The following is a 27791-nucleotide window of genomic DNA, read 5'->3' on the forward strand; positions in this document are numbered from 1 at the left end:
AAATGTCCTAGAACCAAATTTCCAAATGTAACTACTAAATTGTGATACAATACACTATTGGGTGAAGTTTGGTTGACTTCTGCGCAGCGGTTTTGGAGTCATCAAAATTACATTTCTCGGCCATATCGCGTAGATCTCACTGAGAAAAGGCTTAAATGACTTTTTTTTAACTAACTTTGAGGATTGCGCTCAAACCAAATGTCCTAGAACCAAATTTCCAAATGTAACTACTAGATTGTGATACAATACACTATTGGGTGAAGTTTGTTTGACTTCTGCGCAGCGGTTTGGGAGTTAACATCAAAATTACATTTCTCGGCCATATCGCGTAGATCTCACTGCGAAAAGGCTTGAATGACTTTTTTTAACTAAGTTTGAGGATTGCGCTCAAACCAAATGTCCTAGAACCAAATTTCCAAATGTAACTACTAGATTGTGAAACAATACACTATTGGGTGAAGTTTGGTTGACTTCTGCGCAGCGGTTTGGGAGTTATCAAAATTACATTTCTCGGCCATATCGCGTAGATCTCACTGCGAAAAGGTTTAAATGACTTTTTTAAACTAAGTTTGATGATTGCGCTCAAACCAAATGTCCTAGAACCAAATTTCCAAATGTAACTACTAAATTGTGATACAATACACTATTGGGTGAAGTTTGGTTGACTTCTGCGCAGCGGTTTGGGAGTTATCAAAATTACATTTCTCGGCCATATCGCGTAGATCTCACTGTGAAAAGGCTTAAATGACTTTTTTTAACTAAGTTTGATGATTGCGCTCAAACCAAATGTCCTAGAACCAAATTTCCAAATGTAACTACTAGATTGTGATACAATACACTATTGGGTGAAGTTTGGTTTACTTCTGCGCAGCGGTTTGGGAGTTAACATCAAAATTACATTTCTCGGCCATATCGCGTAGATCTCACTGCGAAAAGGCTTAAATGACTTTTTTTAACTAAGTTTGAAGATTGCGCTCAAACCAAATGTCCTAGAACCAAATTTCCAAATGTAACTACTAGATTGTGATACAATACACTATTGGGTGAAGTTTGGTTGACTTCTGCGCAGCGGTTTGGGAGTTAACATCAAAATTACATTTCTCGGCCATATCGCGTAGATCTCACTGCGAAAAGGCTTAAATGACTTTTTTTATCTAAGTTTGAGGATTGCGCTCAAACCAAATGTCCTAGAACCAAATTTCCAAATGTAACTACTAGATTGTGATACAATACACTATTGGGTGAAGTTTGGTTGACTTCTGCGCAGCGGTTTGGGAGTTAACATCAAAATTACATTTCTCGGCCATATCGCGTAGATCTCACTGTGAAAAGGCTTAAATGACTTTTTGCAACTAAGTTTGATGATTGCGCTCAAACCAAATGTCCTAGACCCAAATTTCCAAATGTAACTACTAGATTGTGATACAATACACTATTGGGTGAAGTTTGGTTGACTTCTGCCTTGCGGTTTGGGAGTTAACATCAAAATTACATTTCTCGGCCATATCGCGTAGATCTTACTGTGAAAAGGCTTAAATGACTTTTTTTAACTAAGTTTGAGGATTGCGCTCAAACCAAATGTCCTAGAACCAAATTTCTAAATGTAACTACTAGATTGTGATACAATACACTATTGGGTGAAGTTTGGTTGACTTCTGCGCAGCGGTTTGGGAGTGAACATCAAAATTACATTTCTCGGCCATATCGCATAGATCTCACTGTGAAAAGGCTTACATGACTTTTTTAATTAAGTTTGATGATTGCGCTCAAACCAAATGTCCTAGAACCAAATTTCCAAATGTAACTACTAGATTGTGATACAATACACTATTGGGTGAAGTTTGGTTGACTTCTGCGCAGCGGTTTGGGAGTTATCAAAATTACATTTCTCGGCCATATCGCGTAGATCTCACTGTGAAAAGGCTTAAATGACTTTTTTCAACTAAGTTTGATGATTGCGCTCAAACCAAATGTCCTAGAACCAAATTTCCAAATGTAACTACTAAATTGTGATACAATACACTATTGGGTGAAGTTTGGTTGACTTCTGCGCAGCGGTTTTGGAGTCATCAAAATTACATTTCTCGGCCATATCGCGTAGATCTCACTGAGAAAAGGCTTAAATGACTTTTTTTTAACTAACTTTGAGGATTGCGCTCAAACCAAATGTCCTAGAACCAAATTTCCAAATGTAACTACTAGATTGTGATACAATACACTATTGGGTGAAGTTTGTTTGACTTCTGCGCAGCGGTTTGGGAGTTAACATCAAAATTACATTTCTCGGCCATATCGCGTAGATCTCACTGCGAAAAGGCTTGAATGACTTTTTTTAACTAAGTTTGAGGATTGCGCTCAAACCAAATGTCCTAGAACCAAATTTCCAAATGTAACTACTAGATTGTGAAACAATACACTATTGGGTGAAGTTTGGTTGACTTCTGCGCAGCGGTTTGGGAGTTATCAAAATTACATTTCTCGGCCATATCGCGTAGATCTCACTGCGAAAAGGTTTAAATGACTTTTTTAAACTAAGTTTGATGATTGCGCTCAAACCAAATGTCCTAGAACCAAATTTCCAAATGTAACTACTAAATTGTGATACAATACACTATTGGGTGAAGTTTGGTTGACTTCTGCGCAGCGGTTTGGGAGTTATCAAAATTACATTTCTCGGCCATATCGCGTAGATCTCACTGTGAAAAGGCTTAAATGACTTTTTTTAACTAAGTTTGATGATTGCGCTCAAACCAAATGTCCTAGAACCAAATTTCCAAATGTAACTACTAGATTGTGATACAATACATTATTGGGTGAAGTTTGACTTCTGCGCAGCGGTTTGGGAGTTAATATCAAAATTACATTTCTCGGCCATATCGCGTAGATCTCACTGTGAAAAGGCTTAAATGACTTTTTTTAACTAAGTTTGATGATTGCGCTCAAACCAAATGCCCTAGAACCAAATTTCCAAATGTAACTACTAGATTGTGATACAATACACTATTGGGTGAAGTTTGGTTTACTTCTGCGCAGCGGTTTGGGAGTTAACATCAAAATTACATTTCTCGGCCATATCGCGTAGATCTCACTGCGAAAAGGCTTAAATGACTTTTTTTAACTAAGTTTGATGATTGCGCTCAAACCAAATGTCCTAGAACCAAATTTCCAAATGTAACTACTAGATTGTGATACAATACATTATTGGGTGAAGTTTGGTTGACTTCTGTGCAGCGGTTTGGGAGTTAACATCAAAATTACATTTCTCGGCCATATCGCGTAGATCTCACTGTGAAAAGGCTTAAATGACTTTTTTTTAACTAAGTTTGATGATTGCGCTCAAACCAAATGTCCTACAACCAAATTTCCAAATGTAACTACTAGATTGTGATACAATACACTATTGGGTGAAGTTTGGTTGACTTCTGCGCAGCGGTTTGGGAGTTAACATCAAAATTACATTTCTCGGCCATATCGCGTAGATCTCACTGTGAAAAGGCTTAAATGACTTTTTGTAACTAAGTTTGATGATTGCGCTCAAACCAAATGTCCTAGAACCAAATTTCCAAATGTAACTACTAGATTGTGATACAATACACTATTGGGTGAAGTTTGGTTGACTTCTGCCTTGCGGTTTGGGAGTTAACATCAAAATTACATTTCTCGGCCATATCGCGTAGATCTCACTGTGAAAAGGCTTAAATGACTTTTTTTTAACTAAGTTTGATGATTGCGCTCAAACCAAATGTCCTAGAACAAAATTCCCAAATGTAACTACTAGATTGTGATACAATACACTATTGGGTGAAGTTTGGTTGACTTCTGCCTAGCGGTTTGGGAGTGAACATCAAAATTACATTTCTCGGCCATATCGCATAGATCTCACTGTGAAAAGGCTTAAATGACTTTTTTTAACTAAGTTTGATGATTGCGCTCAAACCAAATGCCCTAGAACCAAATTTCCAAATGTAACTACTAGATTGTGATACAATACACTATTGGGTGAAGTTTGGTTGACTTCTGCGCAGCGGTTTGGGAGTTATCAAAATTACATTTCTCGGCCATATCGCGTAGATCTCATTGTGAAAAGGCTTAAATGACTTTTTTTAACTAAGTTTGATGATTGCGCTCAAACCAAATGTCCTAGAACCAAATTTCCAAATGTAACTACTAGATTGTGATACAATACATTATTGGGTGAAGTTTGGTTGACTTCTGCGCAGCGGTTTGGGAGTTAACATCAAAATTACATTTCTCGGCCATATCGCGTAGATCTCACTGTGAAAAGGCTTAAATGACTTTTTTTTAACTAAGTTTGATGATTGCGCTCAAACCAAATGTCCTACAACCAAATTTCCAAATGTAACTACTAGATTGTGATACAATACACTATTAGGTGAAGTTTGGTTGACTTCTGCGCAGCGGTTTGGGAGTTAACATCAAAATTACATTTCTCGGCCATATCGCGTAGATCTCACTGAGAAAAGGCTTAAATGACTTTTTTTTAACTAACTTTGAGGATTGCGCTCAAACCAAATGTCCTAGAACCAAATTTCCAAATGTAACTACTAGATTGTGATACAATACACTATTGGGTGAAGTTTGGTTGACTTCTGCGCAGCGGTTTGGGAGTTAACATCAAAATTACATTTCTCGGCCATATCGCGTAGATCTCACTGCGAAAAGGCTTAAATGACTTTTTTTAACTAAGTTTGAGGATTGCGCTCAAACCAAATGTCCTAGAACCAAATTTCCAAATGTAACTACTAGATTGTGATACAATACACTATTGGGTGAAGTTTGGTTGACTTCTGCGCAACGGTTTTGGAGTCATCTAAATTACATTTCTCGGCCATATCGCGTAGATCTCACTGTGAAAAGGTTTAAATGACTTTTTTTTTTTAACTAAGTTTGAGGATTGCGCTCAAACCAAATGTCCTAGAACCAAATTTCCAAATGTAACTACTAGATTGTGATACAATACACTATTAGGTGAAGTTTGGTTGACTTCTGCGCAGCGGTTTGGGAGTTAACATCAAAATTACATTTCTCGGCCATATCGCGTAGATCTCACTGAGAAAAGGCTTAAATGACTTTTTTTTAACTAACTTTGAGGATTGCGCTCAAACCAAATGTCCTACAACCAAATTTCCAAATGTAACTACTAGATTGTGATACAATACACTATTAGGTGAAGTTTGGTTGACTTCTGCGCAGCGGTTTTGGAGTTAACATCAAAATTACATTTCTCGGCCATATCGCGTAGATCTCACTGAGAAAAGGCTTAAATGACTTTTTTTTAACTAACTTTGAGGATTGCGCTCAAACCAAATGTCCTAGAACCAAATTTCCAAATGTAACTACTAGATTGTGATACAATACACTATTGGGTGAAGTTTGGTTGACTTCTGCGCAGCGGTTTTGGAGTCATCTAAATTACATTTCTCGGCCATATCGCGTAGATCTCACTGCGAAAAGGCTTAAATGACTTTTTTTAACTAAGTTTGAGGATTGCGCTCAAACCAAATGTCCTAGAACCAAATTTCCAAATGTAACTACTAGATTGTGATACAATACACTATTGGGTGAAGTTTGGTTGACTTCTGCGCAGCGGTTTGGGAGTTAACATCAAAATTACATTTCTCGGCCATATCGCGTAGATCTCACTGTGAAAAGGCTTAAATGACTTTTTTTAACTAAGTTTGAAGATTGCGCTCAAACCAAATGTCCTAGAACCAAATTTCCAAATGTAACTACTAGATTGTGATACAATACACTATTGGGTGAAGTTTGGTTGACTTCTGCGCAGCGGTTTGGGAGTTAACATCAAAATTACATTTCTCGGCCATATCGCGTAGATCTCACTGCGAAAAGGCTTAAATGACTTTTTTTATCTAAGTTTGAGGATTGCGCTCAAACCAAATGTCCTAGAACCAAATTTCCAAATGTAACTACTAGATTGTGATACAATACACTATTGGGTGAAGTTTGGTTGACTTCTGCGCAGCGGTTTGGGAGTTAACATCAAAATTACATTTCTCGGCCATATCGCGTAGATCTCACTGTGAAAAGGCTTAAATGACTTTTTGTAACTAAGTTTGATGATTGCGCTCAAACCAAATGTCCTAGAACCAAATTTCCAAATGTAACTACTAGATTGTGATACAATACACTATTGGGTGAAGTTTGGTTGACTTCTGCCTTGCGGTTTGGGAGTTAACATCAAAATTACATTTCTCGGCCATATCGCGTAGATCTCACTGTGAAAAGGCTTAAATGACTTTTTTTTAACTAAGTTTGATGATTGCGCTCAAACCAAATGTCCTAGAACAAAATTCCCAAATGTAACTACTAGATTGTGATACAATACACTATTGGGTGAAGTTTGGTTGACTTCTGCCTAGCGGTTTGGGAGTGAACATCAAAATTACATTTCTCGGCCATATCGCATAGATCTCACTGTGAAAAGGCTTAAATGACTTTTTTTAACTAAGTTTGATGATTGCGCTCAAACCAAATGCCCTAGAACCAAATTTCCAAATGTAACTACTAGATTGTGATACAATACACTATTGGGTGAAGTTTGGTTGACTTCTGCGCAGCGGTTTGGGAGTTATCAAAATTACATTTCTCGGCCATATCGCGTAGATCTCATTGTGAAAAGGCTTAAATGACTTTTTTTAACTAAGTTTGATGATTGCGCTCAAACCAAATGTCCTAGAACCAAATTTCCAAATGTAACTACTAGATTGTGATACAATACATTATTGGGTGAAGTTTGGTTGACTTCTGCGCAGCGGTTTGGGAGTTAACATCAAAATTACATTTCTCGGCCATATCGCGTAGATCTCACTGTGAAAAGGCTTAAATGACTTTTTTTTAACTAAGTTTGATGATTGCGCTCAAACCAAATGTCCTACAACCAAATTTCCAAATGTAACTACTAGATTGTGATACAATACACTATAAGGTGAAGTTTGGTTGACTTCTGCGCAGCGGTTTGGGAGTTAACATCAAAATTACATTTCTCGGCCATATCGCGTAGATCTCACTGAGAAAAGGCTTAAATGACTTTTTTTTAACTAACTTTGAGGATTGCGCTCAAACCAAATGTCCTAGAACCAAATTTCCAAATGTAACTACTAGATTGTGATACAATACACTATTGGGTGAAGTTTGGTTGACTTCTGCGCAGCGGTTTGGGAGTTAACATCAAAATTACATTTCTCGGCCATATCGCGTAGATCTCACTGCGAAAAGGCTTAAATGACTTTTTTTAACTAAGTTTGAGGATTGCGCTCAAACCAAATGTCCTAGAACCAAATTTCCAAATGTAACTACTAGATTGTGATACAATACACTATTGGGTGAAGTTTGGTTGACTTCTGCGCAGCGGTTTGGGAGTTAACATCAAAATTACATATCTCGGCCATATCGCGTAGATCTCACTGCGAAAAGGCTTAAATGACTTTTTTTATCTAAGTTTGAGGATTGCGCTCAAACCAAATGTCCTAGAACCAAATTTCCAAATGTAATTACTAGATTGTGATACAATACACTATTGGGTGAAGTTTGTTTGACTTCTGCGCAGCGGTTTGGGAGTTAACATCAAAATTACATTTCTCGGCCATATCGCGTAGATCTCACTGTGAAAAGGCTTAAATGACTTTTTGTAACTAAGTTTGATGATTGCGCTCAAACCAAATGTCCTAGAACCAAATTTCCAAATGTAACTACTAGATTGTGATACAATACACTATTGGGTGAAGTTTGGTTGACTTCTGCCTAGCGGTTTGGGAGTTAACATCAAAATTACATTTCTCGGCCATATCGGGTAGATCTCACTGTGAAAAGGCTTACATGACTTTTTTTAAACTAAGTTTGAGGATTGCGCTCAAACCAAATGTCCTAAAACCAAATTTCCAAATGTAACTACTAGATTGTGATACAATACACTATTGGGTGAAGTTTGGTTTACTCTGCGCAGCGGTTTGGGAGTTAACATCAAAATTACATTTCTCGGCCATATCGCGTAGATCTCACTGCGAAAAGGCTTAAATGACTTTTTTTAACTAAGTTTGAGGATTGCGCTCAAACCAAATGTCCTAGAACCAAATTTCCAAATGTAACTACTAGATTGTGATACAATACACTATTGGGTGAAGTTTGGTTGACTTCTGCGCAGCGGTTTGGGAGTTAACATGAAAATTACATTTCTCGGCCATATCGCGTAGATCTCACTGCGAAAAGGCTTAAATGACTTTTTTTAACTAAGTTTGAGGATTGCGCTCAAACCAAATGTCCTAGAACCAAATTTCCAAATGTAACCACTAGATTGTGATACAATACACTATTGGGTGAAGTTTGGTTGACTTCTGCGCAGCGGTTTTGGAGTTAACATCAAAATTACATTTCTCGGCCATATCGCGTAGATCTCACTGTGAAAAGGCTTAAATGATTTTTTTTTAACTAAGTTTGAGGATTGCGCTCAAACCAAATGTCCTAGAACCAAATTTTCAAATGTAACTACTAGATTGTGATACAATACACTATTGGGTGAAGTTTGGTTGACTTCTGCGCAGCGGTTTGGGAGTTAACATCAAAATTACATTTCTCGGCCATATCGCGTAGATCTCACTGCGAAAAGGCTTAAATGACTTTTTTTAACTAAGTTTGAGGATTGCGCTCAAACCAAATGTCCTAGAACCAAATTTCCAAATGTAACTACTAGATTGTGATACAATACACTATTGGGTGAAGTTTGGTTGACTTCTGCCTTGCGGTTTGGGAGTTAACATCAAAATTACATTTCTCGGCCATATCGCGTAGATCTCACTGTGAAAAGGCTTAAATGACTTTTTTTAACTAAGTTTGAGGATTGCGCTCAAACCAAATGTCCTAGAACCAAATTTCTAAATGTAACTACTAGATTGTGATACAATACACTATTGGGTGAAGTTTGGTTGACTTCTGCGCAGCGGTTTGGGAGTGAACATCAAAATTACATTTCTCGGCCATATCGCATAGATCTCACTGTGAAAAGGCTTAAATGACTTTTTTAATTAAGTTTGATGATTGCGCTCAAACCAAATGTCCTAGAACCAAATTTCCAAATGTAACTACTAGATTGTGATACAATACACTATTGGGTGAAGTTTGGTTGACTTCTGCGCAGCGGTTTGGGAGTTAACATCAAAATTACATTTCTCGGCCATATCGCGTAGATCTCACTGTGAAAAGGCTTAAATGACTTTTTGTAACTAAGTTTGATGATTGCGCTCAAACCAAATGTCCTAGAACCAAATTTCCAAATGTAACTACTAGATTGTGATACAATACACTATTGGGTGAAGTTTGGTTGACTTCTGCCTTGCGGTTTGGGAGTTAACATCAAAATTACATTTCTCGGCCATATCGCGTAGATCTCACTGTGAAAAGGCTTAAATGACTTTTTTTTAACTAAGTTTGATGATTGCGCTCAAACCAAATGTCCTAGAACAAAATTCCCAAATGTAACTACTAGATTGTGATACAATACACTATTGGGTGAAGTTTGGTTGACTTCTGCCTAGCGGTTTGGGAGTGAACATCAAAATTACATTTCTCGGCCATATCGCATAGATCTCACTGTGAAAAGGCTTAAATGACTTTTTTTAACTAAGTTTGATGATTGCGCTCAAACCAAATGCCCTAGAACCAAATTTCCAAATGTAACTACTAGATTGTGATACAATACACTATTGGGTGAAGTTTGGTTGACTTCTGCGCAGCGGTTTGGGAGTTATCAAAATTACATTTCTCGGCCATATCGCGTAGATCTCATTGTGAAAAGGCTTAAATGACTTTTTTTAACTAAGTTTGATGATTGCGCTCAAACCAAATGTCCTAGAACCAAATTTCCAAATGTAACTACTAGATTGTGATACAATACATTATTGGGTGAAGTTTGGTTGACTTCTGCGCAGCGGTTTGGGAGTTAACATCAAAATTACATTTCTCGGCCATATCGCGTAGATCTCACTGTGAAAAGGCTTAAATGACTTTTTTTTAACTAAGTTTGATGATTGCGCTCAAACCAAATGTCCTACAACCAAATTTCCAAATGTAACTACTAGATTGTGATACAATACACTATTAGGTGAAGTTTGGTTGACTTCTGCGCAGCGGTTTGGGAGTTAACATCAAAATTACATTTCTCGGCCATATCGCGTAGATCTCACTGAGAAAAGGCTTAAATGACTTTTTTTTTAACTAACTTTGAGGATTGCGCTCAAACCAAATGTCCTAGAACCAAATTTCCAAATGTAACTACTAGATTGTGATACAATACACTATTGGGTGAAGTTTGGTTGACTTCTGCGCAGCGGTTTGGGAGTTAACATCAAAATTACATTTCTCGGCCATATCGCGTAGATCTCACTGCGAAAAGGCTTAAATGACTTTTTTTAACTAAGTTTGAGGATTGCGCTCAAACCAAATGTCCTAGAACCAAATTTCCAAATGTAACTACTAGATTGTGATACAATACACTATTGGGTGAAGTTTGGTTGACTTCTGCGCAGCGGTTTGGGAGTTAACATCAAAATTACATATCTCGGCCATATCGCGTAGATCTCACTGCGAAAAGGCTTAAATGACTTTTTTTATCTAAGTTTGAGGATTGCGCTCAAACCAAATGTCCTAGAACCAAATTTCCAAATGTAATTACTAGATTGTGATACAATACACTAATGGGTGAAGTTTGTTTGACTTCTGCGCAGCGGTTTGGGAGTTAACATCAAAATTACATTTCTCGGCCATATCGCGTAGATCTCACTGTGAAAAGGCTTAAATGACTTTTTGTAACTAAGTTTGATGATTGCGCTCAAACCAAATGTCCTAGAACCAAATTTCCAAATGTAACTACTAGATTGTGATACAATACACTATTGGGTGAAGTTTGGTTGACTTCTGCCTAGCGGTTTGGGAGTTAACATCAAAATTACATTTCTCGGCCATATCGGGTAGATCTCACTGTGAAAAGGCTTACATGACTTTTTTTAAACTAAGTTTGAGGATTGCGCTCAAACCAAATGTCCTAAAACCAAATTTCCAAATGTAACTACTAGATTGTGATACAATACACTATTGGGTGAAGTTTGGTTTACTTCTGCGCAGCGGTTTGGGAGTTAACATCAAAATTACATTTCTCGGCCATATCGCGTAGATCTCACTGCGAAAAGGCTTAAATGACTTTTTTTAACTAAGTTTGAGGATTGCGCTCAAACCAAATGTCCTTGAACCAAATTTCCAAATGTAACTACTAGATTGTGATACAATACACTATTGGGTGAAGTTTGGTTGACTTCTGCGCAGCGGTTTGGGAGTTAACATGAAAATTACATTTCTCGGCCATATCGCGTAGATCTCACTGCGAAAAGGCTTAAATGACTTTTTTTAACTAAGTTTGAGGATTGCGCTCAAACCAAATGTCCTAGAACCAAATTTCCAAATGTAACTACTAGATTGTGATACAATACACTATTGGGTGAAGTTTGGTTGACTTCTGCGCAGCGGTTTTGGAGTTAACATCAAAATTACATTTCTCGGCCATATCGCGTAGATCTCACTGTGAAAAGGCTTAAATGATTTTTTTTTAACTAAGTTTGAGGATTGCGCTCAAACCAAATGTCCTAGAACCAAATTTTCAAATGTAACTACTAGATTGTGATACAATACACTATTGGGTGAAGTTTGGTTGACTTCTGCGCAGCGGTTTGGGAGTTAACATCAAAATTACATTTCTCGGCCATATCGCGTAGATCTCACTGCGAAAAGGCTTAAATGACTTTTTTTAACTAAGTTTGAGGATTGCGCTCAAACCAAATGTCCTAGAACCAAATTTCCAAATGTAACTACTAGATTGTGATACAATACACTATTGGGTGAAGTTTGGTTGACTTCTGCGCAGCGGTTTGGGAGTTAACATCAAAATTACATTTCTCGGCCATATCGCGTAGATCTCACTGTGAAAAGGCTTAAATGACTTTTTTTAACTAAGTTTGAAGATTGCGCTCAAACCAAATGTCCTAGAACCAAATTTCCAAATGTAACTACTAGATTGTGATACAATACACTATTGGGTGAAGTTTGGTTGACTTCTGCGCAGCGGTTTGGGAGTTAACATCAAAATTACATTTCTCGGCCATATCGCGTAGATCTCACTGCGAAAAGGCTTAAATGACTTTTTTTATCTAAGTTTGAGGATTGCGCTCAAACCAAATGTCCTAGAACCAAATTTCCAAATGTAACTACTAGATTGTGATACAATACACTATTGGGTGAAGTTTGGTTGACTTCTGCGCAGCGGTTTGGGAGTTAACATCAAAATTACATTTCTCGGCCATATCGCGTAGATCTCACTGTGAAAAGGCTTAAATGACTTTTTGTAACTAAGTTTGATGATTGCGCTCACACCAAATGTCCTAGAACCAAATTTCCAAATATAACTACTAGATTGTGATACAATACACTATTGGGTGAAGTTTGGTTGACTTCTGCCTTGCGGTTTGGGAGTTAACATCAAAATTACATTTCTCGGCCATATCGCGTAGATCTCACTGTGAAAAGGCTTAAATGACTTTTTTTAACTAAGTTTGAGGATTGCGCTCAAACCAAATGTCCTAGAACCAAATTTCTAAATGTAACTACTAGATTGTGATACAATACACTATTGGGTGAAGTTTGGTTGACTTCTGCGCAGCGGTTTGGGAGTGAACATCAAAATTACATTTCTCGGCCATATCGCATAGATCTCACTGTGAAAAGGCTTAAATGACTTTTTTAATTAAGTTTGATGATTGCGCTCAAACCAAATGTCCTAGAACCAAATTTCCAAATGTAATTACTAGATTGTGATACAATACACTATTGGGTGAAGTTTGTTTGACTTCTGCGCAGCGGTTTGGGAGTTAACATCAAAATTACATTTCTCGGCCATATCGCGTAGATCTCACTGTGAAAAGGCTTAAATGACTTTTTGTAACTAAGTTTGATGATTGCGCTCAAACCAAATGTCCTAGAACCAAATTTCCAAATGTAACTACTAGATTGTGATACAATACACTATTGGGTGAAGTTTGGTTGACTTCTGCCTAGCGGTTTGGGAGTTAACATCAAAATTACATTTCTCGGCCATATCGGGTAGATCTCACTGTGAAAAGGCTTACATGACTTTTTTTAAACTAAGTTTGAGGATTGCGCTCAAACCAAATGTCCTAGAACCAAATTTCCAAATGTAACTACTAGATTGTGATACAATACACTATTGGGTGAAGTTTGGTTTACTTCTGCGCAGCGGTTTGGGAGTTAACATCAAAATTACATTTCTCGGCCATATCGCGTAGATCTCACTGCGAAAAGGCTTAAATGACTTTTTTTAACTAAGTTTGAGGATTGCGCTCAAACCAAATGTCCTAGAACCAAATTTCCAAATGTAACTACTAGATTGTGATACAATACACTATTGGGTGAAGTTTGGTTGACTTCTGCGCAGCGGTTTGGGAGTTAACATGAAAATTACATTTCTCGGCCATATCGCGTAGATCTCACTGCGAAAAGGCTTAAATGACTTTTTTTAACTAAGTTTGAGGATTGCGCTCAAACCAAATGTCCTAGAACCAAATTTCCAAATGTAACTACTAGATTGTGATACAATACACTATTGGGTGAAGTTTGGTTGACTTCTGCGCAGCGGTTTTGGAGTTAACATCAAAATTACATTTCTCGGCCATATCGCGTAGATCTCACTGTGAAAAGGCTTAAATGATTTTTTTTTAACTAAGTTTGAGGATTGCGCTCAAACCAAATGTCCTAGAACCAAATTTTCAAATGTAACTACTAGATTGTGATACAATACACTATTGGGTGAAGTTTGGTTGACTTCTGCGCAGCGGTTTGGGAGTTAACATCAAAATTACATTTCTCGGCCATATCGCGTAGATCTCACTGCGAAAAGGCTTAAATGACTTTTTTTAACTAAGTTTGAGGATTGCGCTCAAACCAAATGTCCTAGAACCAAATTTCCAAATGTAACTACTAGATTGTGATACAATACACTATTGGGTGAAGTTTGGTTGACTTCTGCGCAGCGGTTTGGGAGTTAACATCAAAATTACATTTCTCGGCCATATCGCGTAGATCTCACTGTGAAAAGGCTTAAATGACTTTTTTTAACTAAGTTTGAAGATTGCGCTCAAACCAAATGTCCTAGAACCAAATTTCCAAATGTAACTACTAGATTGTGATACAATACACTATTGGGTGAAGTTTGGTTGACTTCTGCGCAGCGGTTTGGGAGTTAACATCAAAATTACATTTCTCGGCCATATCGCGTAGATCTCACTGCGAAAAGGCTTAAATGACTTTTTTTATCTAAGTTTGAGGATTGCGCTCAAACCAAATGTCCTAGAACCAAATTTCCAAATGTAACTACTAGATTGTGATACAATACACTATTGGGTGAAGTTTGGTTTACTTCTGCGCAGCGGTTTGGGAGTTAACATCAAAATTACATTTCTCGGCCATATCGCGTAGATCTCACTGTGAAAAGGCTTAAATGACTTTTTGTAACTAAGTTTGATGATTGCGCTCAAACCAAATGTCCTAGAACCAAATTTCCAAATGTAACTACTAGATTGTGATACAATACACTATTGGGTGAAGTTTGGTTGACTTCTGCCTTGCGGTTTGGGAGTTAACATCAAAATTACATTTCTCGGCCATATCGCGTAGATCTCACTGTGAAAAGGCTTAAATGACTTTTTTTAACTAAGTTTGAGGATTGCGCTCAAACCAAATGTCCTAGAACCAAATTTCTAAATGTAACTACTAGATTGTGATACAATACACTATTGGGTGAAGTTTGGTTGACTTCTGCGCAGCGGTTTGGGAGTGAACATCAAAATTACATTTCTCGGCCATATCGCATAGATCTCACTGTGAAAAGGCTTAAATGACTTTTTTAATTAAGTTTGATGATTGCGCTCAAACCAAATGTCCTAGAACCAAATTTCCAAATGTAACTACTAAATTGTGATACAATACACTATTGGGTGAAGTTTGGTTGACTTCTGCGCAGCGGTTTTGGAGTTAACATCAAAATTACATTTCTCGGCCATATCGCGTAGATCTCACTGTGAAAAGGCTTAAATGACTTTTTTTTAACTAAGTTTGATGATTGCGCTCAAACCAAATGTCCTAGAACCAAATTTCCAAATGTAACTACTAGATTGTGATACAATACACTATTGGGTGAAGTTTGGTTGACTTCTGCGCAGCGGTTTGGGAGTTATCAAAATTACATTTCTCGGCCATATCGCGTAGATCTCACTGTGAAAAGGCTTAAATGACTTTTTTCAACTAAGTTTGATGATTGCGCTCAAACCAAATGTCCTAGAACCAAATTTCAAATGTAACTACTAAATTGTGATACAATACACTATTGGGTGAAGTTTGGTTGACTTCTGCGCAGCGGTTTTGGAGTCATCAAAATTACATTTCTCGGCCATATCGCGTAGATCTCACTGAGAAAAGGCTTAAATGACTTTTTTTTAACTAACTTTGAGGATTGCGCTCAAACCAAATGTCCTAGAACCAAATTTCCAAATGTAACTACTAGATTGTGATACAATACACTATTGGGTGAAGTTTGTTTGACTTCTGCGCAGCGGTTTGGGAGTTAACATCAAAATTACATTTCTCGGCCATATCGCGTAGATCTCACTGCGAAAAGGCTTGAATGACTTTTTTTAACTAAGTTTGAGGATTGCGCTCAAACCAAATGTCCTAGAACCAAATTTCCAAATGTAACTACTAGATTGTGAAACAATACACTATTGGGTGAAGTTTGGTTGACTTCTGCGCAGCGGTTTGGGAGTTATCAAAATTACATTTCTCGGCCATATCGCGTAGATCTCACTGTGAAAAGGTTTAAATGACTTTTTTAAACTAAGTTTGATGATTGCGCTCAAACCAAATGTCCTAGAACCAAATTTCCAAATGTAACTACTAAATTGTGATACAATACACTATTGGGTGAAGTTTGGTTGACTTCTGCGCAGCGGTTTGGGAGTTATCAAAATTACATTTCTCGGCCATATCGCGTAGATCTCACTGTGAAAAGGCTTAAATGACTTTTTTTAACTAAGTTTGATGATTGCGCTCAAACCAAATGTCCTAGAACCAAATTTCCAAATGTAACTACTAGATTGTGATACAATACATTATTGGGTGAAGTTTGACTTCTGCGCAGCGGTTTGGGAGTTAATATCAAAATTACATTTCTCGGCCATATCGCGTAGATCTCACTGTGAAAAGGCTTAAATGACTTTTTTTTAACTAAGTTTGATGATTGCGCTCAAACCAAATGTCCTAGAACCAAATTTCCAAATGTAACTACTAGATTGTGATACAATACACTATTAGGTGAAGTTTGGTTGACTTCTGCGCAGCGGTTTGGGAGTTAACATCAAAATTACATTTCTCGGCCATATCGCGTAGATCTCACTGTGAAAAGGCTTAAATGACTTTTTTTTAACTAAGTTTGATGATTGCGCTCAAACCAAATGTCCTAGAACAAAATTCCCAAATGTAACTACTAGATTGTGATACAATACACTATTGGGTGAAGTTTGGTTGACTTCTGCCTAGCGGTTTGGGAGTGAACATCAAAATTACATTTCTCGGCCATATCGCATAGATCTCACTGTGAAAAGGCTTAAATGACTTTTTTTAACTAAGTTTGATGATTGCGCTCAAACCAAATGCCCTAGAACCAAATTTCCAAATGTAACTACTAGATTGTGATACAATACACTATTGGGTGAAGTTTGGTTGACTTCTGCGCAGCGGTTTGGGAGTTATCAAAATTACATTTCTCGGCCATATCGCGTGGATCTCACTGTGAAAAGGCTTAAATGACTTTTTTTAACTAAGTTTGATGATTGCGCTCAAACCAAATGTCCTAGAACCAAATTTCCAAATGTAACTACTAGATTGTGATACAATACATTATTGGGTGAAGTTTGGTTGACTTCTGCGCAGCGGTTTGGGAGTTAACATCAAAATTACATTTCTCGGCCATATCGCGTAGATCTCACTGTGAAAAGGCTTAAATGACTTTTTTTTAACTAAGTTTGATGATTGCGCTCAAACCAAATGTCCTACAACCAAATTTCCAAATGTAACTACTAGATTGTGATACAATACACTATTAGGTGAAGTTTGGTTGACGTCTGCGCAGCGGTTTGGGAGTTAACATCAAAATTACATTTCTCGGCCATATCGCGTAGATCTCACTGAGAAAAGGCTTAAATGACTTTTTTTTAACTAACTTTGAGGATTGCGCTCAAACCAAATGTCCTAGAACCAAATTTCCAAATGTAACTACTAGATTGTGATACAATACACTATTGGGTGAAGTTTGGTTGACTTCTGCGCAGCGGTTTGGGAGTTTACATCAAAATTACATTTCTCGGCCATATCGCGTAGATCTCACTGCGAAAAGGCTTAAATGACTTTTTTTAACTAAGTTTGAGGATTGCGCTCAAACCAAATGTCCTAGAACCAAATTTCCAAATGTAACTACTAGATTGTGATACAATACACTATTGGGTGAAGTTTGGTTGACTTCTGCGCAGCGGTTTGGGAGTTAACATCAAAATTACATTTCTCGGCCATATCGCGTAGATCTCACTGCGAAAAGGCTTAAATGACTTTTTTTAACTAAGTTTGATGATTGCGCTCAAACCAAATGTCCTAGAACCAAATTTCCAAATGTAACTACTAGATTGTGATACAATACATTATTGGGTGAAGTTTGACTTCTGCGCAGCGGTTTGGGAGTGAACATCAAAATTACATTTCTCGGCCATATCGCATAGATTTCACTGTGAAAAGGCTTAAATGACTTTTTTTAACTAAGTTTGATGATTGCACTCAAACCAAATGTCCTAGAACCAAATTTCCAAATGTAACTACTAGATTGTGATACAATACACTATTAGGTGAAGTTTGGTTGACTTCTGCGCAGCGGTTTGGGAGTTAACATCAAAATTACATTTCTCGGCCATATCGCGTAGATCTCACTGTGAAAAGGCTTAAATGACTTTTTTTTTAACTAAGTTTAATGATTGCGCTCAAACCAAATGTCCTAGAACCAAATTCCCAAATGTAACTACTAGATTGTGATACAATACACTATTGGGTGAAGTTTGGTTGACTTCTGCCTAGCGGTTTGGGAGTGAACATCAAAATTACATTTCTCGGCCATATCGCATAGATCTCACTGTGAAAAGGCTTAAATGACTTTTTTTAACTAAGTTTGATGATTGCGCTCAAACCAAATGCCCTAGAACCAAATTTCCAAATGTAACTACTAGATTGTGATACAATACACTATTGGGTGAAGTTTGGTTGACTTCTGCGCAGCGGTTTGGGAGTTATCAAAATTACATTTCTCGGCCATATCGCGTAGATCTCACTGTGAAAAGGCTTAAATGACTTTTTTTAACTAAGTTTGATGATTGCGCTCAAACCAAATGTCCTAGAACCAAATTTCCAAATGTAACTACTAGATTGTGATACAATACATTATTGGGTGAAGTTTGGTTGACTTCTGCGCAGCGGTTTGGGAGTTAACATCAAAATTACATTTCTCGGCCATATCGCGTAGATCTCACTGCGAAAAGGCTTAAATGACTTTTTTTAACTAAGTTTGAGGATTGCGCTCAAACCAAATGTCCTAGAACCAAATTTCCAAATGTAACTACTAGATTGTGATACAATACACTATTGGGTGAAGTTTGGTTGACTTCTGCGCAGCGGTTTGGGAGTTAACATCAAAATTACATTTCTCGGCCATATCGCGTAGATCTCACTGTGAAAAGGCTTAAATGACTTTTTTTAACTAAGTTTGAAGATTGCGCTCAAACCAAATGTCCTAGAACCAAATTTCCAAATGTAACTACTAGATTGTGATACAATACACTATTGGGTGAAGTTTGGTTGACTTCTGCGCAGCGGTTTGGGAGTTAACATCAAAATTACATTTCTCGGCCATATCGCGTAGATCTCACTGCGAAAAGGCTTAAATGACTTTTTTTATCTAAGTTTGAGGATTGCGCTCAAACCAAATGTCCTAGAACCAAATTTCCAAATGTAACTACTAGATTGTGATACAATACACTATTGGGTGAAGTTTGGTTGACTTCTGCGCAGCGGTTTGGGAGTTAACATCAAAATTACATTTCTCGGCCATATCGCGTAGATCTCACTGTGAAAAGGCTTAAATGACTTTTTGTAACTAAGTTTGATGATTGCGCTCAAACCAAATGTCCTAGAACCAAATTTCCAAATGTAACTACTAGATTGTGATACAATACACTATTGGGTGAAGTTTGGTTGACTTCTGCCTTGCGGTTTGGGAGTTAACATCAAAATTACATTTCTCGGCCATATCGCGTAGATCTCACTGTGAAAAGGCTTAAATGACTTTTTTTAACTAAGTTTGAGGATTGCGCTCAAACCAAATGTCCTAGAACCAAATTTCTAAATGTAACTACTAGATTGTGATACAATACACTATTGGGTGAAGTTTGGTTGACTTCTGCGCAGCGGTTTGGGAGTGAACATCAAAATTACATTTCTCGGCCATATCGCATAGATCTCACTGTGAAAAGGCTTAAATGACTTTTTTAATTAAGTTTGATGATTGCGCTCAAACCAAATGTCCTAGAACCAAATTTCCAAATGTAACTACTAAATTGTGATACAATACACTATTGGGTGAAGTTTGGTTGACTTCTGCGCAGCGGTTTTGGAGTTAACATCAAAATTACATTTCTCGGCCATATCGCGTAGATCTCACTGTGAAAAGGCTTAAATGACTTTTTTCAACTAAGTTTGATGATTGCGCTCAAACCAAATGTCCTAGAACCAAATTTCCAAATGTAACTACTAAATTGTGATACAATACACTATTGGGTGAAGTTTGGTTGACTTCTGCGCAGCGGTTTTGGAGTCATCAAAATTACATTTCTCGGCCATATCGCGTAGATCTCACTGAGAAAAGGCTTAAATGACTTTTTTTTAACTAACTTTGAGGATTGCGCTCAAACCAAATGTCCTAGAACCAAATTTCCAAATGTAACTACTAGATTGTGATACAATACACTATTGGGTGAAGTTTGTTTGACTTCTGCGCAGCGGTTTGGGAGTTAACATCAAAATTACATTTCTCGGCCATATCGCGTAGATCTCACTGCGAAAAGGCTTGAATGACTTTTTTTAACTAAGTTTGAGGATTGCGCTCAAACCAAATGTCCTAGAACCAAATTCCCAAATGTAACTACTAGATTGTGATACAATACACTATTGGGTGAAGTTTGGTTGACTTCTGCCTAGCGGTTTGGGAGTGAACATCAAAATTACATTTCTCGGCCATATCGCATAGATCTCACTGTGAAAAGGCTTAAATGACTTTTTTTAACTAAGTTTGATGATTGCGCTCAAACCAAATGCCCTAGAACCAAATTTCCAAATGTAACTACTAGATTGTGATACAATACACTATTGGGTGAAGTTTGGTTGACTTCTGCGCAGCGGTTTGGGAGTTATCAAAATTACATTTCTCGGCCATATCGCGTAGATCTCACTGTGAAAAGGCTTAAATGACTTTTTTTAACTAAGTTTGATGATTGCGCTCAAACCAAATGTCCTAGAACCAAATTTCCAAATGTAACTACTAGATTGTGATACAATACATTATTGGGTGAAGTTTGGTTGACTTCTGCGCAGCGGTTTGGGAGTTAACATCAAAATTACATTTCTCGGCCATATCGCGTAGATCTCACTGTGAAAAGGCTTAAATGACTTTTTTTTAACTAAGTTTGATGATTGCGCTCAAACCAAATGTCCTACAACCAAATTTCCAAATGTAACTACTAGATTGTGATACAATACACTATTAGGTGAAGTTTGGTTGACGTCTGCGCAGCGGTTTGGGAGTTAACATCAAAATTACATTTCTCGGCCATATCGCGTAGATCTCACTGAGAAAAGGCTTAAATGACTTTTTTTTAACTAACTTTGAGGATTGCGCTCAAACCAAATGTCCTAGAACCAAATTTCCAAATGTAACTACTAGATTGTGATACAATACACTATTGGGTGAAGTTTGGTTGACTTCTGCGCAGCGGTTTGGGAGTTTACATCAAAATTACATTTCTCGGCCATATCGCGTAGATCTCACTGCGAAAAGGCTTAAATGACTTTTTTTAACTAAGTTTGAGGATTGCGCTCAAACCAAATGTCCTAGAACCAAATTTCCAAATGTAACTACTAGATTGTGATACAATACACTATTGGGTGAAGTTTGGTTGACTTCTGCGCAGCGGTTTGGGAGTTAACATCAAAATTACATTTCTCGGCCATATCGCGTAGATCTCACTGCGAAAAGGCTTAAATGACTTTTTTTAACTAAGTTTGATGATTGCGCTCAAACCAAATGTCCTAGAACCAAATTTCCAAATGTAACTACTAGATTGTGATACAATACATTATTGGGTGAAGTTTGACTTCTGCGCAGCGGTTTGGGAGTGAACATCAAAATTACATTTCTCGGCCACATCGCATAGATTTCACTGTGAAAAGGCTTAAATGACTTTTTTTAACTAAGTTTGATGATTGCACTCAAACCAAATGTCCTAGAACCAAATTTCCAAATGTAACTACTAGATTGTGATACAATACACTATTAGGTGAAGTTTGGTTGACTTCTGCGCAGCGGTTTGGGAGTTAACATCAAAATTACATTTCTCGGCCATATCGCGTAGATCTCACTGTGAAAAGGCTTAAATGACTTTTTTTTTAACTAAGTTTAATGATTGCGCTCAAACCAAATGTCCTAGAACCAAATTCCCAAATGTAACTACTAGATTGTGATACTATACACTATTGGGTGAAGTTTGGTTGACTTCTGCCTAGCGGTTTGGGAGTGAACATCAAAATTACATTTCTCGGCCATATCGCATAGATCTCACTGTGAAAAGGCTTAAATGACTTTTTTTAACTAAGTTTGATGATTGCGCTCAAACCAAATGCCCTAGAACCAAATTTCCAAATGTAACTACTAGATTGTGATACAATACACTATTGGGTGAAGTTTGGTTGACTTCTGCGCAGCGGTTTGGGAGTTATCAAAATTACATTTCTCGGCCATATCGCGTAGATCTCACTGTGAAAAGGCTTAAATGACTTTTTTTAACTAAGTTTGATGATTGCGCTCAAACCAAATGTCCTAGAACCAAATTTCCAAATGTAACTACTAGATTGTGATACAATACACTATTGGGTGAAGTTTGTTTGACTTCTGCGCAGCGGTTTGGGAGTTAACATCAAAATTACATTTCTCGGCCATATCGCGTAGATCTCACTGCGAAAAGGCTTGAATGACTTTTTTTAACTAAGTTTGAGGATTGCGCTCAAACCAAATGTCCTAGAACAAAATTCCCAAATGTAACTACTAGATTGTGATACAATACACTATTGGGTGAAGTTTGGTTGACTTCTGCCTAGCGGTTTGGGAGTGAACATCAAAATTACATTTCTCGGCCATATCGCATAGATCTCACTGTGAAAAGGCTTAAATGACTTTTTTTAACTAAGTTTGATGATTGCGCTCAAACCAAATGCCCTAGAACCAAATTTCCAAATGTAACTACTAGATTGTGATACAATACACTATTGGGTGAAGTTTGGTTGACTTCTGCGCAGCGGTTTGGGAGTTATCAAAATTACATTTCTCGGCCATATCGCGTAGATCTCACTGTGAAAAGGCTTAAATGACTTTTTTTAACTAAGTTTGATGATTGCGCTCAAACCAAATGTCCTAGAACCAAATTTCCAAATGTAACTACTAGATTGTGATACAATACATTATTGGGTGAAGTTTGGTTGACTTCTGCGCAGCGGTTTGGGAGTTAACATCAAAATTACATTTCTCGGCCATATCGCGTAGATCTCACTGTGAAAAGGCTTAAATGACTTTTTTTTAACTAAGTTTGATGATTGCGCTCAAACCAAATGTCCTACAACCAAATTTCCAAATGTAACTACTAGATTGTGATACAATACACTATTAGGTGAAGTTTGGTTGACGTCTGCGCAGCGGTTTGGGAGTTAACATCAAAATTACATTTCTCGGCCATATCGCGTAGATCTCACTGAGAAAAGGCTTAAATGACTTTTTTTTAACTAACTTTGAGGATTGCGCTCAAACCAAATGTCCTAGAACCAAATTTCCAAATGTAACTACTAGATTGTGATACAATACACTATTGGGTGAAGTTTGGTTGACTTCTGCGCAGCGGTTTGGGAGTTTACATCAAAATTACATTTCTCGGCCATATCGCGTAGATCTCACTGCGAAAAGGCTTAAATGACTTTTTTTAACTAAGTTTGAGGATTGCGCTCAAACCAAATGTCCTAGAACCAAATTTCCAAATGTAACTACTAGATTGTGATACAATACACTATTGGGTGAAGTTTGGTTGACTTCTGCGCAGCGGTTTGGGAGTTAACATCAAAATTACATTTCTCGGCCATATCGCGTAGATCTCACTGCGAAAAGGCTTAAATGACTTTTTTTAACTAAGTTTGATGATTGCGCTCAAACCAAATGTCCTAGAACCAAATTTCCAAATGTAACTACTAGATTGTGATACAATACATTATTGGGTGAAGTTTGACTTCTGCGCAGCGGTTTGGGAGTGAACATCAAAATTACATTTCTCGGCCACATCGCATAGATTTCACTGTGAAAAGGCTTAAATGACTTTTTTTAACTAAGTTTGATGATTGCACTCAAACCAAATGTCCTAGAACCAAATTTCCAAATGTAACTACTAGATTGTGATACAATACACTATTAGGTGAAGTTTGGTTGACTTCTGCGCAGCGGTTTGGGAGTTAACATCAAAATTACATTTCTCGGCCATATCGCGTAGATCTCACTGTGAAAAGGCTTAAATGACTTTTTTTTTAACTAAGTTTAATGATTGCGCTCAAACCAAATGTCCTAGAACCAAATTCCCAAATGTAACTACTAGATTGTGATACTATACACTATTGGGTGAAGTTTGGTTGACTTCTGCCTAGCGGTTTGGGAGTGAACATCAAAATTACATTTCTCGGCCATATCGCATAGATCTCACTGTGAAAAGGCTTAAATGACTTTTTTTAACTAAGTTTGATGATTGCGCTCAAACCAAATGCCCTAGAACCAAATTTCCAAATGTAACTACTAGATTGTGATACAATACACTATTGGGTGAAGTTTGGTTGACTTCTGCGCAGCGGTTTGGGAGTTATCAAAATTACATTTCTCGGCCATATCGCGTAGATCTCACTGTGAAAAGGCTTAAATGACTTTTTTTAACTAAGTTTGATGATTGCGCTCAAACCAAATGTCCTAGAACCAAATTTCCAAATGTAACTACTAGATTGTGATACAATACATTATTGGGTGAAGTTTGGTTGACTTCTGCGCAGCGGTTTGGGAGTTAACATCAAAATTACATTTCTCGGCCATATCGCGTAGATCTCACTGTGAAAAGGCTTAAATGACTTTTTTTTAACTAAGTTTGATGATTGCGCTCAAACCAAATGTCCTACAACCAAATTTCCAAATGTAACTACTAGATTGTGATACAATACACTATTAGGTGAAGTTTGGTTGACGTCTGCGCAGCGGTTTGGGAGTTAACATCAAAATTACATTTCTCGGCCATATCGCGTAGATCTCACTGAGAAAAGGCTTAAATGACTTTTTTTTAACTAACTTTGAGGATTGCGCTCAAACCAAATGTCCTAGAACCAAATTTCCAAATGTAACTACTAGATTGTGATACAATACACTATTGGGTGAAGTTTGGTTGACTTCTGCGCAGCGGTTTGGGAGTTTACATCAAAATTACATTTCTCGGCCATATCGCGTAGATCTCACTGCGAAAAGGCTTAAATGACTTTTTTTAACTAAGTTTGAGGATTGCGCTCAAACCAAATGTCCTAGAACCAAATTTCCAAATGTAACTACTAGATTGTGATACAATACACTATTGGGTGAAGTTTGGTTGACTTCTGCGCAGCGGTTTGGGAGTTAACATCAAAATTACATTTCTCGGCCATATCGCGTAGATCTCACTGCGAAAAGGCTTAAATGACTTTTTTTAACTAAGTTTGATGATTGCGCTCAAACCAAATGTCCTAGAACCAAATTTCCAAATGTAACTACTAGATTGTGATACAATACATTATTGGGTGAAGTTTGACTTCTGCGCAGCGGTTTGGGAGTGAACATCAAAATTACATTTCTCGGCCACATCGCATAGATTTCACTGTGAAAAGGCTTAAATGACTTTTTTTAACTAAGTTTGATGATTGCACTCAAACCAAATGTCCTAGAACCAAATTTCCAAATGTAACTACTAGATTGTGATACAATACACTATTAGGTGAAGTTTGGTTGACTTCTGCGCAGCGGTTTGGGAGTTAACATCAAAATTACATTTCTCGGCCATATCGCGTAGATCTCACTGTGAAAAGGCTTAAATGACTTTTTTTTTAACTAAGTTTAATGATTGCGCTCAAACCAAATGTCCTAGAACCAAATTCCCAAATGTAACTACTAGATTGTGATACTATACACTATTGGGTGAAGTTTGGTTGACTTCTGCCTAGCGGTTTGGGAGTGAACATCAAAATTACATTTCTCGGCCATATCGCATAGATCTCACTGTGAAAAGGCTTAAATGACTTTTTTTAACTAAGTTTGATGATTGCGCTCAAACCAAATGCCCTAGAACCAAATTTCCAAATGTAACTACTAGATTGTGATACAATACACTATTGGGTGAAGTTTGGTTGACTTCTGCGCAGCGGTTTGGGAGTTATCAAAATTACATTTCTCGGCCATATCGCGTAGATCTCACTGTGAAAAGGCTTAAATGACTTTTTTTAACTAAGTTTGATGATTGCGCTCAAACCAAATGTCCTAGAACCAAATTTCCAAATGTAACTACTAGATTGTGATACAATACATTATTGGGTGAAGTTTGGTTGACTTCTGCGCAGCGGTTTGGGAGTTAACATAAAAATTACATTTCTCGGCCATATCGCGTAGATCTCACTGTGAAAAGGCTTAAATGACTTTTTTTTAACTAAGTTTGATGATTGCGCTCAAACCAAATGTCCTACAACCAAATTTCCAAATGTAACTACTAGATTGTGATACAATACACTATTAGGTGAAGTTTGGTTGACGTCTGCGCAGCGGTTTGGGAGTTAACATCAAAATTACATTTCTCGGCCATATCGCGTAGATCTCACTGAGAAAAGGCTTAAATGACTTTTTTTTAACTAAGTTTGAGGATTGCGCTCAAACCAAATGTCCTAGAACCAAATTTCCAAATGTAACTACTAGATTGTGATACAATACACTATTGGGTGAAGTTTGGTTGACTTCTGCGCAGCGGTTTGGGAGTTAACATCAAAATTACATTTCTCGGCCATATCGCGTAGATCTCACTGCGAAAAGGCTGAAATGACTTTTTTTAACTAAGTTTGAGTATTGCGCTCAAACCAAATGTCCTAGAACCAAATTTCCAAATGTAACTACTAGATTGTGATACAATACACTATTGGGTGAAGTTTGGTTGACTTCTGCGCAGCGGTTTGGGAGTTATCAAAATTACATTTCTCGGCCATATCGCGTAGATCTCACTGTGAAAAGGCTTAAATGACTTTTTTTAACTAAGTTTGATGATTGCGCTCAAACCAAATGTCCTAGAACCAAATTTCCAAATGTAACTGCTAGATTGCGATACAATACATTATTGGGTGAAGTTTGACTTCTGCGCAGCGGTTTGGGAGTGAACATCAAAATTACATTTCTCGGCCATATCGCATAGATTTCACTGTGAAAAGGCTTAAATGACTTTTTTTAACTAAGTTTGATGATTGCGCTCAAACCAAATGTCCTAGAACCAAATTTCCAAATGTAACTACTAGATTGTGATACAATACATTATTGGGTGAAGTTTGGTTGACTTCTGCGCAGCGGTTTGGGAGTTAACATCAAAATTACATTTCTCGGCCATATCGCGTAGATCTCACTGTGAAAAGGCTTAAATGACTTTTTTCAACTAAGTTTGATGATTGCGCTCAAACCTAATGTCCTAGAACCAAATTTCCAAATGTAACTACTAAATTGTGATACAATACACTATTGGGTGAAGTTTGGTTGACTTCTGCGCAGCGGTTTTGGAGTCATCAAAATTACATTTCTCGGCCATATCGCGTAGATCTCACTGAGAAAAGGCTTAAATGACTTTTTTTTAACTAACTTTGAGGATTGTGTTCAAACCAAATGTCCTAGAACCAAATTTCCAAATGTAACTACTAGATTGTGATACAATACACTATTGGGTGAAGTTTGTTTGACTTCTGCGCAGCGGTTTGGGAGTTAACATCAAAATTACATTTCTCGGCCATATCGCGTAGATCTCACTGCGAAAAGGCTTGAATGACTTTTTTTAACTAAGTTTGAGGATTGCGCTCAAACCAAATGTCCTAGAACCAAATTTCCAAATGTAACTACTAGATTGTGAAACAATACATTATTGGGTGAAGTTTGACTTCTGCGCAGCGGTTTGGGAGTTAATATCAAAATTACATTTCTCGGCCATATCGCGTAGATC

Source organism: Corythoichthys intestinalis, chromosome 20 (genome assembly GCF_030265065.1).
Source record: "Corythoichthys intestinalis isolate RoL2023-P3 chromosome 20, ASM3026506v1, whole genome shotgun sequence".
In the NCBI taxonomy this organism is placed as follows: Eukaryota; Metazoa; Chordata; class Actinopteri; order Syngnathiformes; family Syngnathidae; genus Corythoichthys; species Corythoichthys intestinalis.